This window comes from Macrotis lagotis, chromosome 8 (assembly GCF_037893015.1).
Source record: "Macrotis lagotis isolate mMagLag1 chromosome 8, bilby.v1.9.chrom.fasta, whole genome shotgun sequence".
Classification (NCBI taxonomy): Eukaryota; Metazoa; Chordata; class Mammalia; order Peramelemorphia; family Peramelidae; genus Macrotis; species Macrotis lagotis.
In genome coordinates this window covers 561,952-578,334 of record NC_133665.1, presented here as the reverse complement: position 1 = coordinate 578,334, position 16,383 = coordinate 561,952, and the positions used below count along the sequence as shown (strand labels likewise).

At 37.2% G+C, this 16,383-nt stretch overlaps 1 protein-coding gene and 1 pseudogene across 1 annotated transcript in view; one reads left to right on the top strand and one right to left on the bottom strand.

Moving 5' to 3' along the window:
• Positions 1-16,383, bottom strand: part of LOC141495157 (phospholipid-transporting ATPase FetA-like) — a 234,624-nt gene that overhangs the window by 161,078 nt on the left and 57,163 nt on the right. The window lies entirely within an intron of this gene.
• LOC141494689 (H/ACA ribonucleoprotein complex subunit 2 pseudogene) lies at positions 3,167-4,080 on the top strand (annotated as a pseudogene).

The following is a 16,383-nucleotide window of genomic DNA, read 5'->3' as shown; positions in this document are numbered from 1 at the left end:
CTAAAGTCTCCTGAACTCTTCCCCATCTATCACATGAAAAAAACCTCTTAAAAGAAATCCAAACCACAAAACCTAGAAAGAAAAGCCAGGAGAAAGAACATCTGCCTCAGGATTTGTCTCACACAGCAGCCTTGGCTGAGTACCCGCAGGTGAGTCTGAGCTCCGAGGGAAGATCAGCCTGGGATCAGCCAGATCAACAGCTGAATTGGAACCGGGAGTCTGAGGGCCTGAGAGCCGGACCTGCTGGATCAGCGGTGGGGCTGGACAAAAGGGGCTTGGGTCCATGGGGAAGCAGAGGCGCTGGTGTTGGTGCTGTCCCCCTGGAGCTTGGGAAAGGGGCTGCAGGGAGAGGTCTGGTGCAGGAGAGCTGCGGACACCATCACTGGGCTCCTCAGGTCTGAGAAACTCTGAGTCCACACCTCCATTGCACGGAGGCCCCCTCCAAAACAAACAATTGCAAACTACTTCTGCCTCAGGCCCAGGTGTGTGAGCAAAAGAACCAGCCCAGCTGAGGAATGACCTCAGGCCAGGGTAAAGCTCACCATTGATTGAAGGCAGAAGAATTCAATAGATCCAATTCCTTCCCTCAAGCAAAGGGAGAAGGCCTCACAACCAAGGTCACAGACACTCCAGAGAAAGCAACCAGCACCTCCTACTGGCCAGCCAGAGAAAGTGCACCCAGTAAAGCCTTTAGCGATCCCAAGCCCAGGTGAACCAGCCCCCCCCCAACTCATGGTCTTAGCATAATGAAGAAGGGTCAGTGGAAAGGTGGATCCATAGAAAAATTCCTGGAAGGGAAAGACCCCAACTCAGAGAGACCTGGAACCTCTGAGGAGAATACAATCTGGTCTCCAGCACAGAAAGACTTCCTTGAATAAATAAGGAAGGAACTTAAAAATTTGGGAGAGACAATTAAAACCTTGCAACAAGAAAACAAAACCTTAGAAAGTACAACTGGACAAACACAAAAGGAGAATAAATCTCTCAGGCCCTCGAATGAGTAAATGCAAAAATAAATTAATTCTCTCAAAACCTCAATTGGTCAAATGGAAAGTTCTTTCAAAAGTAGAATTGACCAATTGGAAAAGGAGTTGCAAAAAGTTAATGAAGAAAACTCCTCCCCCCAAAAAAAAATTGAGTCTACAGAAACTAATGACTCCATGAGACAGCAAGAGTCAGTTAAACAAAATCAAAAAACAGAAAAAATAGAAGCAAATGTAAAATACCTCATCAACAAAAACACTGACCTCGAAAATAGATCGAGGAGGGGCAACCTGAAAATTATAGGACTTCCTGGAAACATTGAAGAGAAAAAAAGCCTGGACTTAATATTACAGGATCTAGTGATAGAAAACTGCCCTGATATCATGGAATCAGAGGGTAAAGTAGTTATTGAAAGAGTACATCGATCCCCACCAGAAAAAGATCCTAAAATGAAAACACCAAGGAATGTTGTGGCCAAACTCCAGAACTATCAGATAAAAGAGAAAATCCTGCAAGCAGCCCAAAAGAAACAATTTGAATATCAAGGAGCCACAGTAAGGATCACTCAGGACCTGGCTGCATCAACTTTAAGGGATCAAAGGGCCTGGAACGAGATATTTCGAAGAGCACAGGAGCTTGGAATGCAGACAAGAATCTACTTTCCTGCAAAGCTGAGCCTTCTCTTCCAGGGAAAAAGATGGACATTTAACGAAATGGAAGAATTCCAAAAATTTCTGATGAAAAGACAAGAGCTAAACAGAAAATTTGGACATCAAACAGGAGGTTCAAGAGACACATGAAAAGGCTAAAAGGGGGGGGCGGTAAAAGGAAAAAAAATGCAATCCAGTAAGTTGAAACTGGCTATATCCCAGCATGGGGGAGGAAAAAAAGAAGAAAAAAAGACCCTCATAAATCCTGAGTAATGTAACTCTAACAGAGAGAATATACGTAGCCAGAAATGATGGACATCCATGACCTATCCATGAGACTGCTATCTAATGGGATGTAACTGGCTTTAACCCCACTTGGGAGGAAGACTCTAATAACTCTCAGGAATTTTGACTCTATTCAATAGAATATACTGAACTAGAAGGGACAGAGGCTCAGAATTTTCTATGACTTAGATAGAATGATCTAAAAAAATACATTACCTCCCTAAAAAGGGGGGACAAGAAAGAGACAGGAGGAGGGAGGGGATTGAATGGGACAAATTTCATTACCCTAAGAGGTACCAAAAAACCTATGGTAATGGAGGGGAAGAAGGGAGCAGAGGAGAAACACCTGAATCTTCTTCTCATCAGACTTGGCTTAAAGTCAACCTACACATACTCAGTTAACTTATAAAACATCTAACCTTTCAAGTATTCAAAGGGGAAAAGGGGAGGGGGGGACAGAGAAAGGGAAGAGGAGTGGGGGAAATAAGGGGAAATAACAGAAGGAAGGGAAGGGAAAAGGGAAAAAGGGAAAAGGGAAAGAAAGGGGAGGGTGTGATATAGGAGGGCAACCATACTGAAGGAGGTGGTATTCAGAAACAAAATATTGGGAAATACGGATAAAGGGGGGGAAAGGGGGAAAAATACAAACAGAGGGAATATAGCACAGGGGGAAAAATACAAACAGAGGGAATATAGCACAGAGGGCAATAAAGAATTAGTAATCATAACCCTGAATGTGAATGGGATGAACTCTCCCTTAAAACGTAAGCAAAAGCAGAGTGGATTAAAAACCAGAATCCTACAATATGCTACTTACAAGAAACTCATTTGAAGCAGAGAGATACATATAGAGTAAAGGTAAAAGGTTGGAGCAAAATATATTTTGCTTCAGCTGAAGTAAAAAAAAGCAGGGGTAGCAATCCTTATCTCAGACAAAGCAGCAGTAAAAATAGAAAGCGTTAAAAGAGATAAGGAAGGAAACTTTATCCTCCTAAAAGGTACCATAGACAATAAAGTCATTTCAATATTGAATATATATGCACCCAGTGGGACAACACCCAAATTCTTAGAGGAGAAGCTGAAAGAACTATAGGAAGACATAGGCAGCAAAACTCTACTAGTGGGAGACCTCAACCTCCCGCTATCAGATCTAGATAAATCGAATCATAAAACAAACAAGAAAGAAATTAGGGAGGTAAATGGATTGTTAGAAAAATTAGATATGGTAGACTTATGGAGGAAACTGAATGGGGATAGAAAGGAATATACCTTTTTCTCTGCAGTGAACGGAACTTATACAAAAATTGACCATGGAAGCCTGCACATTGGGTAGCTGTCGGTGCTGCCAATATGACCAAAGTTAAAAGGGAAGTGGAGGATTCAGAGGCGGCACCGGAGAGTTCTGGGGCTCCCGAGCGCACGTACGAAGAGATGCTGTCAAACCTGAACCCCATCGCGCAGCCTCTGGCCTCCTGCCGCCTGACTAGGAAGCTGTAGAAGTGCATCAAGAAAGCCATGAAGCAGAAGCAGATCTGGCGAGGCATGAAGGAAGTTCAGAAATTCCTCAACAAAGGAGAAAAGGGGATAATGGTTTTGGCTGGAGACACACTACCCATTGAGGTATACTGCCATCTCCCTATTATGTGTGAAGATCTGAGTATGCCTTATGCCTACGTTCCCTCAAAAACGGATCTGGGAGCAGCTGCTGGCTCTAAGTGACCAACTTGTGTGATCATGATTAAGCCACATGAAGACTACCAAGCAACATATGATGACTGCCTAGAGGAAACAGAGTCTCTTCCGGTCCCCTTGTAAAGAAAAGTGGTGTGATATTCATGATTATTTAGGAGACCCTTCTTCAACTGCAAAAAGACAGTGGTACAAGCAAACTGCTTCATTGTGCCTCCAAGAGACAGGTGGACCTCCATGATCTTCCCCACAGCATTCCTAGAGTTGTTTTTTATTTCTTAACTCAAACAGTAATTTCCTAAAACTTTGGCCAGTAATATCATGGTTTTCAAGGCTAGTGCACTACTAAGCAGTAAAATAAAGCTTTGTTAAATTAAAAAAAAAATTGACCATGTACTAGGACATAAAAAACCTAATGATCAACTGCAGAAAGGCAGAAATAGTAAATACATCTTTCTCAGATCACAATACAATAAAAGTCATAAGCAATACTGGGCCAAGGAGATATAGACCCAGAATAAATTGGAAACTGAATAACCTCATTTTAAAAAATGAGTGGACCAAAAAACAAATTATAGTAAGAATTAACCATTTTATCTTAGATAATGATAATAATGAAACAACATACCAAAACCTATGGGATTCAAGCAAAGCGACTGTCAGGGGATATATTATAGCTCTAAGTGCTTATATGAATAAATTGGAGAAAGAGGAAATCAATGAACTAAACATGCAGCTAAAAAAATTAGAGAAAGAACAAATCAAAAACCCACAATCAAATACCAAATTAGAAATTCTAAAAATTAAAGGAGAAATTAATAAAATCGAAAGTAAAAAAACTATTGAGTTAATAAATAAAACCAAAAGTCGGTATTATTGAAAAAAAACAATAAAATTGATAAACCTCTGGTCAATTTGGGAAGAGAAATAAGAGCAATTCAAGAAAAATCATGAAAATCAGATTACAGTTTGATAAAGGAAACAAAAAGAATCAAAGAAAATAACATCTTACTATAATGACAAGGAAGATGAAAACATACACTCAGAAGAAGATAACAAAGTCAAAACTCCTGTACCCAAAGCCTCCGAGAAAAATATAAATTACTCTCAGGCCAAAACCTCAAAATAATTTTGAAAATCAAGTAGGATAAGTAGAGGAAAAATTGGGAAGAGAAATAAGAGCAATGCAAGAAAAATCATGAAAATCAGATTACAGTTTGATAAAGGAAACAAAAAAAATCAAAGAAAATAACATCTTAAAAAAAGGCAGGACTTCAAGCCAAGATGGCAGAGAGAAGACAGGCACAGTTCTAAAGTTTCCTGATCTTTCCCCATCTATGATGTGAAACAAACCTCTTAACAGAAATCCGACCCGCACAACCCATAAAGAAAAGCCAGGAGAAAGAACATCTACCTCAGGATTTTTCTTTTGTAGCCCTGGGTGAGTCTGGGCACAGAGGGTGGATCACCCCAGATCAGCCAGATTAGAGGCTGAATTGGAGCTGGGGAGCCTGAGGGCCCGAGAGGCATACCTGCTTGATCACTGGTAAGGCTAGATGGATGGGGGGGGACACTTGAGTCAACTAGGGAGTAGAGGCACTGGAGTCATTGCTGACCCTCTGGAGCTTGCTGACAGGGCTGGGGGGAGAGTTCTGGTGCAGGAGAGCTGTGCACACCATCCCTGGGCTCCTCTGGTCTGAGGAACTCTGAGTCCATGCCTCCATTGCAGCTGAGGCCTCTTCCCAGAACAAACACAATCACAGACTACTTCTGCCTCAGGCACAAGTGTGTGAGCAGTAGAACCAGCTCAGCTGACAATAGGGAGAGGAATGACCTCACCCCAGGGTAAAACCCAACATTGATAGAAGGCAAAAGGATTCAATAGCATCAATCCCTCCCTTCAAGCTAAAGGAGAAGGCCTCAATCAAGGGCACAGACAAACCAGAGAAAGCAACCAGCACCTCCTACTGGCCAGCCAGAGAAATTGCACTCAATGAGTAAAACCTCTAGGGATCCCAACACCAAACCCCTGTGAACCAGCCCCTCCCCAACTCAATGAAGAAAGGTCAGCAGAAAGGTGGATCCATAGAAAAATTCTTGGAAGGAAAAGACTCTAACTCAGAGAGACCTAGAATCTCTGAGGAGAATATGATCTGGTCTCCAGAACAGAAAGACATCCTTGAAGAAATAAAGAGGAGTTTAAAAATCAACTGGAAAATTTGGAAGAGACAATTAATACCTTGCAACAAGAAAACACAATTGGTCAAATACAAAATGAGAATAAATCTCTCAGATCCTCAATTGGACAAGTACAAAATGAGAATAAATCTCTCAGATCATCAAATGGACAAATACAAAATGAGAATAATTCTCTCAGACCCTCAATTGGGCAAATGCAAAAAAGAAAATAATTCTCTCAAAACCTCAATTGGTTAAATGGAAAGCTCTTTCAAAAGTAGAATTGACCAAATAGAAAAGCAGTTGGGAAAGGTTAATGAAGAAAACTGCTCCCTAAAAAAAAGAATGGAGTTTGCAGAAACTAATGACTTCATGAGATGGCAAGAGCCTGTTAAACAAAATCAAAAAATAGAAAAAATAGAAGAAAATGTAAAACACCCTATCAGCAAAACCACCAACCTTGAGAATGAGTTGAGGAGGGGCAACCTGAGAATTATTGGACTTCCTGAAAACACTGAAGAGAAAAAAAAAAGCCTGGACTTAATATTACAGGATCTAGTGATGGAAAATTGCCCTGATATCATGGAACCAGAGGGCAAAGGAGTTATTGAAAGAATACATGGATCCCCTCCAGAAAAGGATCCTAAAATGAAAATACCAAGGAATGTTGTGGCCAAATTCCAGAACTATCAGATAAAAGAGCTACTCCTGCAGGCAGCCAGAAAGAAACAATTTAACTATCAAAGAGCCACATTAAGGATTACAAAGGACCTGGCTTCATCAACATTAAGGGATCTAAGGGCCAAGAACTAGATTTTTTTGAAGAACAAAGGAACTTGGAATGCAGCCAAGAGAATCCACTATCTTGCAAAGCTGAGCCTTCTCTTCCAGGGAAAAAGATGGACATTTAACTAAATGGAAGAATTCCAATAATTTCTGATGAAAAGACCAGAGCTAAATAGAAAATGTGGACATCAAACAGGAGGTTCAAGAGACACATGGAAAGGTAAAAAAAACCAAAAACTGCTATCCAGTAAGTTGAAACTGGCTATATCCCAGCATTGGGGAAAAGATTCTCATAAATCTTGAGAATAGTAACTCTAACAGAGGGAATATACCTAGCCAGAAGTGAAGGAAGTTCATGACCTATCCATGAGACTGCTATCCAATGGGATGAAACTGGCTATAACCTCACTTGGGAGAAAGACTCTAATAACTCTCAAGAATTTTAACTCTATTAGACAGAATGTACTTAGCTAGAAGTGACAGATACTCAGAATTTTCTATGACTCAGATAGAATGATTCTTAAAAACACTACCTCCTTAAAAGGGGGGACAAGAAGGAGACAGGAGGAGGGAGGGGATTGAAAGGGGGTAAATATCATTACACTAAGAGGTACAAAATACCTATGGTAATATAGGGGAAGAAGGGAGGAGATGAGAAACACCTAAATCTTCTTCTCATCAGACTTGGCTTAAAGTCAATTTACACATACTCAGTGAACTTAAAAAACAGCTAACCTTTCAAGTATTAAAAGGGGAAAGGGGGAGGGGGGATGGAGAAAGGGAGGGGGAGGGGAAAGGGGGAACTAAAAAAAAGGAAGGGAAGGGAAAAGGGAAAAAGGGAAAGGGGAAAGAAAGGGGAGGGGGTGATATAGAAGGGCAAACACCCTGAAGGGGGTGGTATTCAGAAACAAAATATTGGGGAATGCGGATAAGGGGGGGAAAGGGGGAAAATACAAACAGAGGGAAGATAGCATGAAGGGGAATAAAGAATTAGTAATCATAACTTTGAATGTGAATGGGATGAACTCTCCCTTAAAACATAAGTGAATAGTAGAGTGGATTAAAAACCAGAATCCTACAATATGCTGCTTACAAGAAACTCAATTGAAGCAGAGATACATATAGGGGAAAGGTAAAATGTTGAGTTTCTCAGACAAAGCAGCTGCAAAAATAGATAGTGTTAAAAGAGATAAGGAAGGAAACTTTATCCTCCTAAAAGCTACCATAGACAATAAAGTTATTTCAATACTGAATATATATGCACTCAATGGGATAAGCATCCAAATTCTTTGAGGAGAAGCTGAAAGAACTACAGGAAGACATAGACAGCAAAACTCTACTAGTGGGAGACTTCAAACTCCACCTATGAGATCTAGGTAAATTGAATCATAAAATAAACAAGAAAGAAGTTAAGGAGGTAAATGGATTGTTAGAAAAGCTAGATATGGTAGACTTATGAAGGAAATTGAATGGGGATAGAAAGGAATATACCTTTTTCTCTGTAGTACATGGTACTTAAACAAAAATTGACCATATACTAGGACATAAAAACCTGATGATCAATTGCAGAAAGGCAGAAATAGTGAATACATCTTTCTCAGATTACAAAGCAATAAGTCATATGCAATATTGGGCCAAGGAGGTATAGACCCAGAACCAATTGGAAACTGAATAACCTCATTTTAAAGAATGAGTGAACCAAAACAAATTGTAGAAAGAATTAATCATTTTATCTTAGATAATGACAATAATGAAACAACATACCAAAACCTATGGGATTCACTCAAAGTGGCTCTCAGGGGATATATTATATTTTTAAATGCTTACATGAATAAATTAGAGAAAGAGAAAATCAATGAACTAAACATGCAACTAAAAAATTAGAGAAAGAACGAATTAAAATAAAAAAGAAAGAACAAATTAAAAATTCCCAATTAAATACCAAATTAGAAATTCTAAAAATTAAAGGAGAAAGTAATAAAATCGAAAGCAAAAAAAAAATCTATTGAATTCATAAATAAAACCAAAAGAACCAATAAAATTGATAATCCTCTGGACAATTTGATTTAAAAAAAAAGAAAGAAGAAAGCCAGATTGCTAGTATCATAAATGGAAACGGTGAACTCACCACCAATGAGGAGGAAATTAAAGTAATAATTCGAAATTATTTTGCCCAACTCTATGCCAATAAATTTGATAATCTAAGTGAAATGGATGAATATTTACAAAAATATAAGCTGCCAAATTAAATGAAGAAGAGATTAAATACCTAAACAACCCTATCTCAGAAAAACAAATTCAACAAACCATCATTGAACTCCCTAAGAAAAAATCTCCAGGGCCTGATGGATTCACAAGTGAATTCTACCAAACAGTTAAGGAACAATTGGTTCCAATCCTACATAAACTCTTTGGAAAAATAGGGAAAGATGGAACTCTGCCTAACTCTTTCTATGAAATCAATATGGTACTGTTACCTAAACCAGGAAGAGTTAAAACAGAGAAAAAAATTATAGACCTATTTCCCTGATGAATATAGATGCAAAAATCCTAAATAAAATCTTAGCAAAATGACTACAACAAGTCATCACTAGGATAATATATTATGATCAAGTAGGATTTATTCCGGGAATGCAAGGTTGGTTCAATATTAGGAAAACTGTTAGTATACTCAATTATATCAACAACAAACCTATCAGAAATCATATGATCATATCAATAGATGCTGAAAAAGCTTTTGACAAAATACAGCATCCAGGGCAGCTAGGTGGTATAGTGGATAAAGCACCGGCCCTGGAGTCAGGAGTACCTGAGTTCAAATCCGGCCTCAGACACTTAATAATTGCCTAGCTGTGTTGGCTTGGGCAAGCCACTTAACCCCATTGCCTTGCAAAAACAAAACAAAACAAAATACAGCATCCATTCCTATTAAAAACACTAGAGAGTATAGGAATAAATGGACTGTACCTTAAAATAATTAGCAGTATCTATCTAAAACCATTAACAATCATTATACTCAATGCCAAGAGGCTAGAGGCATTCCCAATAAGATCAGGGGTGAAACAAGGGTGCCCATTATCACCACTACTATTCAATATTGTATTAGAAATGTTAGCATCAGCAATTAGAGAAGAAAAAGAAATTGAAGGAATTAGAATTGGGAAGGAAGAGACAAAACTCTCACTCTTCGCAGATGACATGATGGTCTACCTAGAGAATCCCAAAAAATCATCTAAAAAACTACTGGAAACAATTAGCAATTTTAGCAAAGTTGCAGGTTATAAAATAAACCTTCATAAATCCTCAACTTTTCTATATATGTCTAGCAAGAAACAGCAGGAAGAGCTAGAAAGAGAAATCCCATTCAAAGTAACCTCAAACAGTATAAAATATTTGGAAGTCTATTTGCCAAGACAGACTCAGAATCTTTTGAAAACAATTATAAAACACTGCTCATGCAAATTAAATTAGATTTAAATAACTGGGCAAATATCAACTGCTCATGGATAGGTAGAGCTAATATAATAAAAATGACAATTCTACCAAAACTAAACTACCTGTTTAGTGCCCTACCAATCAAAATTCCAAAAAATTACTTTAATGAGTTAGAAAAAATTGTAAGTAAATTCATATGGAGAAATAAAAAGTCAACAATTGCCAGGAGCTTAATGAAAAAAAGTGCAAAGGAAGGTGGCTTAGCCCTACCAGATCTAAAATTATATTATAAAGCATCAGTCGTCAAAACTGTTTGGTATTGGCTAAGAAATAGAGTGGTGGACCAGTGGAATAGACTAGGTGTAAAAGCAGGAGATGATTATAGTAACCTGCTGTTTGATAAACCCAAAGAGTCTGGCCATTGGGATTAAAAACTCCCTCTTTGATAAAAATTGCTGGGAATATTGGAAGTTAGTACGGAAGAAACTTAGATTAGACCAACACCTCACACCCTTTACCAAGATAAGATCCAAATGGTTACAGGATTTAGACATAAAAAATAATACTATAAGCAAATTAGAAGATCAAGGACTAGTTTACCTGTCAGGTCTATGGAAAGGGGAGCAGCTTATGACTAAGGAAGAGATGGAGAACATCACCAAAAACCAATTAGATGATTTCAATTACATTAAATTAAAAAGCTTTTGCATAGATAAAACCAATGTAACCAAGATCAAAAGAAATGTAGTAAATTGGGAAACGATCTTTACAACTAATGATTCTGACAAAGGACTCATTTCTAAAATATATGGAGGACTGAGTCATATTTTTAAAACAAAAAGCCACTCCCCAATTGACAAATGATCAAAGGATATGCAAAGGCAATTTACAGATGAGGAGATCAAAGTAATCCATAGCCATATGAAAAAATGCTCTAAATCATTAATTATTAAGGAAATGCAAATTAAAGCTTCCCTGAGGTACCACCTCATACCTGTCAGATTGGCCAGTATGGCCAGGAAGGATAATAATCATTTTTAGAAGGGATGTGGGAAATCTGGGACACTATTACACTGTTGGTGGAGCTGTGAACTCCTCCAACCCTTCTGGAGAGCTATTTGGAACTATGCCCAAAGGGCAACAAAAATGTACATACCCTTTGACCCAGCAATACCACTACTGGGTCTATACCCTGAAGAGATGAGGAAAAAGGGTAAAAACATTACTTGTACAAAAACACTTATAGCAGCCCTGTTTGTGGTGGCAAAGAATTGGAAATCCAGTAAATGTCCTTCAATTGGGGAATGGCTTAGCAAACTGTGGTATATGTATGTCATGGAACACTGTTGTTCTATTAGAAACCAGGAGGGACAGGATTTCAGGGAAACCTGGAGGGATTTTCATGAACTGATGCTGAGTGAGATGAGCAGAACCAGAAAAACACTGTACACCCTAACAGCAACATGGGAGTGATGTTCAACCTTGAAGGACTTGCTCATTCCATCAGTGTAACAATCGGGAACAATTTTGGGCTGTCTGCAAAGGAGAGTACCATCTGTATCCAGATAAGGAGGTGTGGAGTTTGAACAAAGTACAAGGACTATTCCCTTTAATTTAGAAAAAAAGCAGATATCTTATTGTCTGATCTTTTTACCTCTGAGAATTCTGTTCTCTTTAAGGATATGATTTCTCTCTCATCACACCCAATTTGGATCAAGGTACAACATGGAAACAAAGTAAAGACTGACAGAGTGCTATCTGTGGGGTGGGGGTGGGGGGAGGGAAGCAAGATGGGGGAAAATTGTAAAACTCAAATAATAGCTTTAATAAAAATAAATTTAAAAAAATTATGCCTCTAGTTAGTATTATATTCTTTATAGATCTATTTTTTTTATAAATAGAACAGTAGAAATGTTCATATTTAGAGGTATATACTTAGAGAAATATGTCTTTCAAGAAAACTTAAGGGGCTCCTCCACGTTAACAAATGACCACAATAAACTAAGAGACAGTTCCTTTAGTTAACAAAGGGGTATTCCCTTTTTAGCCACTCTCTCAATCTGGTCAAATGTGAGCAAAGAGATGAAGCCATTTTTGTTACTCCCCGGAAACACTGAAAACTTGCAGGTCTCCATACTGAACTATGAAAGCAGAAAGACATAAAAGGACAGAGACTCAAGTCAGACATCACTCCCAGAAGAGAGCAAGTCTACAGTCAAGAAGTAGTCTGGAAGAATGAGTTAACAACAACAAAAAGCCAATCATAAAAAGTTATTAGGATACCAGGGAAACTGAAGACAAAACCACAGAAAACAAAATATTACTTTATAAATGAGGATGACCCAAACAGAAAATCAGGATTCTGTGAGACAAAAAGAAAAATAAGAACAAAATCAGCAGACTTTGATATTTGAAGAAAATATATATCCTATTAAGAATGACCTCAAAAACAGATCAAGAAAAAATCATCTAAGAATCATAACACTATTTTAAAACTATAATTCCCCCTCCCCAAAGGGTGAATACTATATTTCAAGAAATAAATGTAAATTGCCAAACTTCTTAGAAACAAAGGGCAAAATGAAAATGAGAGAATCCACTGGTTATTTTCTAAAAGAAAACTGAATACATTGCCTGAAGCCAGAAAGAAAGTGTTTGAGTAACAAGGAACCAGATTCAAGATCATAAAAGACTTGGAAGCTATTACTTTAAACATTGGGAAATAACAGAAAACAATATTCCAAAAGTCATAGATATTTAAAGGCAGGAATATTTTTTTCCTGCAAACTATATATAATCCTATGGCAGAAAAAAAGATAGAGGACTTCCAAGTATCATGGATGTAAAGATCAAAGTTGAATCAAATCATTAAATACTAACACAGGAATCAAGAGAATCTAGGAAAGTTGAAGCATTAAAACAATTAGAATGGACTGCAGAAACAAGAAATATTTACCTTCTATTAGTGAAAGAAAAAATAAGGGTCCACTAGGATGTCATAAAGGGAATTAAATAAGGCAAATGGAAAGTCTTGGGTAATTTTTTTAGTTGTTTCTAACTTCTATGATCTTAAGTGTAGAAAAAAGGGGGAGGGAAAAACAAATATACTAGGGGAAAAATTGTATGCAGGATAAAGATAAATCAAACATGGAAGAAAGGATGGAGGAAGCAAGGATCAAATGAATCTCACCTTATTATGAACTACACAAGCAGGTTTGAATACACATTAGCAAAAACATCCAAAAAGTTTTGTGTAAAAAAAATATATTAAATTTAACCAGTAAACAAGCAAGAAGAGGAGGAAAGGAAGTTTTATTGGGAATAAAATAAGAGAAGAAATAGTCATAAGCTACAACTTTTGGGACAGCACTACAGGATAGTGACAGGGGAGTAAAAAATGGGAAAAGATTTTAAAAAACCCAGATGTGGGTGAACAGATGAAAAGCAGGGCAATGCAGCAAAATCAGTGTATTTATTAATTTTAAATACACTTGTCTCACAAGCTTCTTTTTAAATAGTAGGTAGGGTAAAGAGAGTAAAATATATGAGGATAGGCTGAAGGAAAATGCACAATTAAACATCATGACCATGAATGTGAATGAAATGACACCTATAAAATATAAGAGGACAGAAGAACAGATTAGAAAAGAGTATACCAAAATATTCTTCACAAGAAATATACTTGAAACATAAAGATTCCCAGTGTTAAAAGCACAATTTATTATCCTTCAGAAAAAATGAAAAATCAGCAATAGCAATCATTATTTCAGACAAGGTAACTGTGAAAACCATAAGTGATTAAGAGATAAAGAGGTAAATTATATTTAAAGGAACCATAGTTAATACATTAATATTTACTATAAATGCTTCATATGATAGAGTATATAAATACTTAAATAAAAGCTAGCATATTTGTAGGGGAAATAGGTAATAAAATTATAATAGTTGAGGCCTTTGAGGTATTTCATTCAAACTTCAACAGATCTAGAAAGCAGATAACTATAACCCAACTAGAAATATATAAAATTTAAATACAAGAAATCTCTGACAATTACTAAATTGAAATAGAGAAGTATATACACATACATACATTCATGCATACTAAATACATATATACATACATATATGAGAAGCCAAAAATAGTAAATGCATCCTTTATTACCACAGCACAATAAAACTCTGAAGAATCAAAGTTAATTGTAAACTACAGAAAGAGTTTAGAAGCAACTTAGATAGTTCAATGGTCAAAGTGCTGGTTCTGGAGTCAGAGAGACTATGGTTCAGATCCAGTCTCGGACACTTACTAGTTGAGTGAGCCTGGCAAGTTATTTAGTCTCTGTTTGACTTACTACATCAGAGAAGGAAATGACAAATCACTGTAGCATCTTTGCCAAGAAAACCCCATGGACAGTATGGTCCATGGGTGTCATGAAGAGTCAGACATAACTGAACAACAATAATTAGTTGAGTCAAGATTATGAAGTAAGAGGAAACATTTTTGCCTAGTTTGCCCAGAAGATGTTTTCCAAAATGACTTAATTATTATTTAGAAGGCCAAGAAAAAGTCACAACAAATCATTTTTCTAGTCTATGGCACCTTAGGGATTGAGATAAAGAGGTCCAGGGCAGGGGTCTTAGACCAAAGTTAGAGCCAGCAGTTCAGTCACTCTGAATGTGCAGAACCTCCCAGCAGGCAAATACTGATGGGGGCGCCAGCCCCAATCTGCTGAAACTACCACACATAAGTCAACATTCCCAAACACAAATTAAGAACTCAGAGTTCAAACCAAGAAGACAGTGAACAGACCTGTATTCTGATCACACTATTCTGAGGACACTGAAAATTTGCAGACCTCCAGTCTGACCTGTTAAAGGAAGAGGACATAAAATGACAGAAACTGAGGTAAGATAAGACTCCCCACAGGGACTTTACCCCAGAAGTGAAGAGAACCCAGCAGTACAAATTTTTTTAGAAAGATTTTTATTTTGAGTTTTACAATTTTTCCCCTATTCTTGCTTCCCCTCCCCTACCCCCACAGAAGGTAGTCTTTTAGTCTTTACATTGTTTTCATGGTATACATTGATCCAAGTTGAGTGTGATGAGAGAGAAATCATATCCTTAAGGAAAAAAAATAAAGTATAAGAAATAGCAAAATTAGATAATGAGATAACGGTTTTTTACCCCAAAATTGAAGGTAATAGTCTTTGGTCTTTGTTCAAACTCCCACACTTCTGTCTCTGGATACAGATGGTATTCTCCATCACAGATAGCCCAAAATTGTCCCTGACTGTTACACTGATGGAATGAGCAAATCCATAAAAGTTGATCATCATTCCCATGTTCCAGCAGTCCAAATTTAAGAAGCAGGCTGCAAGAATGAACACATTTTTTAAAATAAGAAAAAACCATAAAGAGCTTTCAAGGTGACAAGGAATGTCAATACATAAAACCAGAAGATGACAATACCTTGAAAATATATACAAACAAAACCACAAAGAAAAAGGCAGATTACATATGAGTTCAACATAAATTCTTAAAAACGTTATAGAAGAAACTAAAAAATGATTTTAAAAATCAGATGAGAGTTGTGCAAGAAAGATATGAAAAGAGAATTAACAGCTTGGTAAAGGAGGTACATAAGTGTTCTGAAGAAAATAACTTTTTGAAAATTCAAATTGACTAAAAAGAAGCTAATTACTCCATGAAAGAATAAGATAAAAATACTGAAAAAATAAAAATGTGAAATATTAGAATAACAAGTGAACTATACAGATTAAGTAGAGATATTTTTTTTATTTTATTTAAAAATTTTTCCTCTAGCTACATGCAAAAACAAGTTTCAACATTTGCTTCCAAAACTTGAATTCCAAATTCTCTCTCTTCCTCCCATCCCACTCCTCCACAGAAAAAGCAAGTTAGTTTAAAAATTGTAGCTATGGGGCAGCTAGGTGGTACATTGGATAGAGCACCAGCCATGGAGTCAGGGGTACCTGAGTTCAAATCTGGCCTCAGACACTTAATAATTACTTAGCTGTGTGACCTTAGGCAAGCCACTTAACCCTAGCAAAAACCTAAAAAAAATGTAGCTATACAATAGTTACAATAGTTACGTTGTAAAAGTAAACATAACCCCCTCCCCCACAAAGAAAGAGAACCTCAAGAAAAATAAAGCGTTCTTTATCATAAGTCTATCAGAGAAACTGCTTCAATATTTCCCCCACAGTTTCTATTATTAGCTATATTTCCTTCCATCCTATTTCCTCCCACCTCCCTTTATTCTATCCTCTCTCTCCTTTCACCCTGTCCCTCCTCAAAAGTGTGTAGCATCTAACTACCTTTTCCCACAATCATCCCTCTCTTCTATCACATACATCC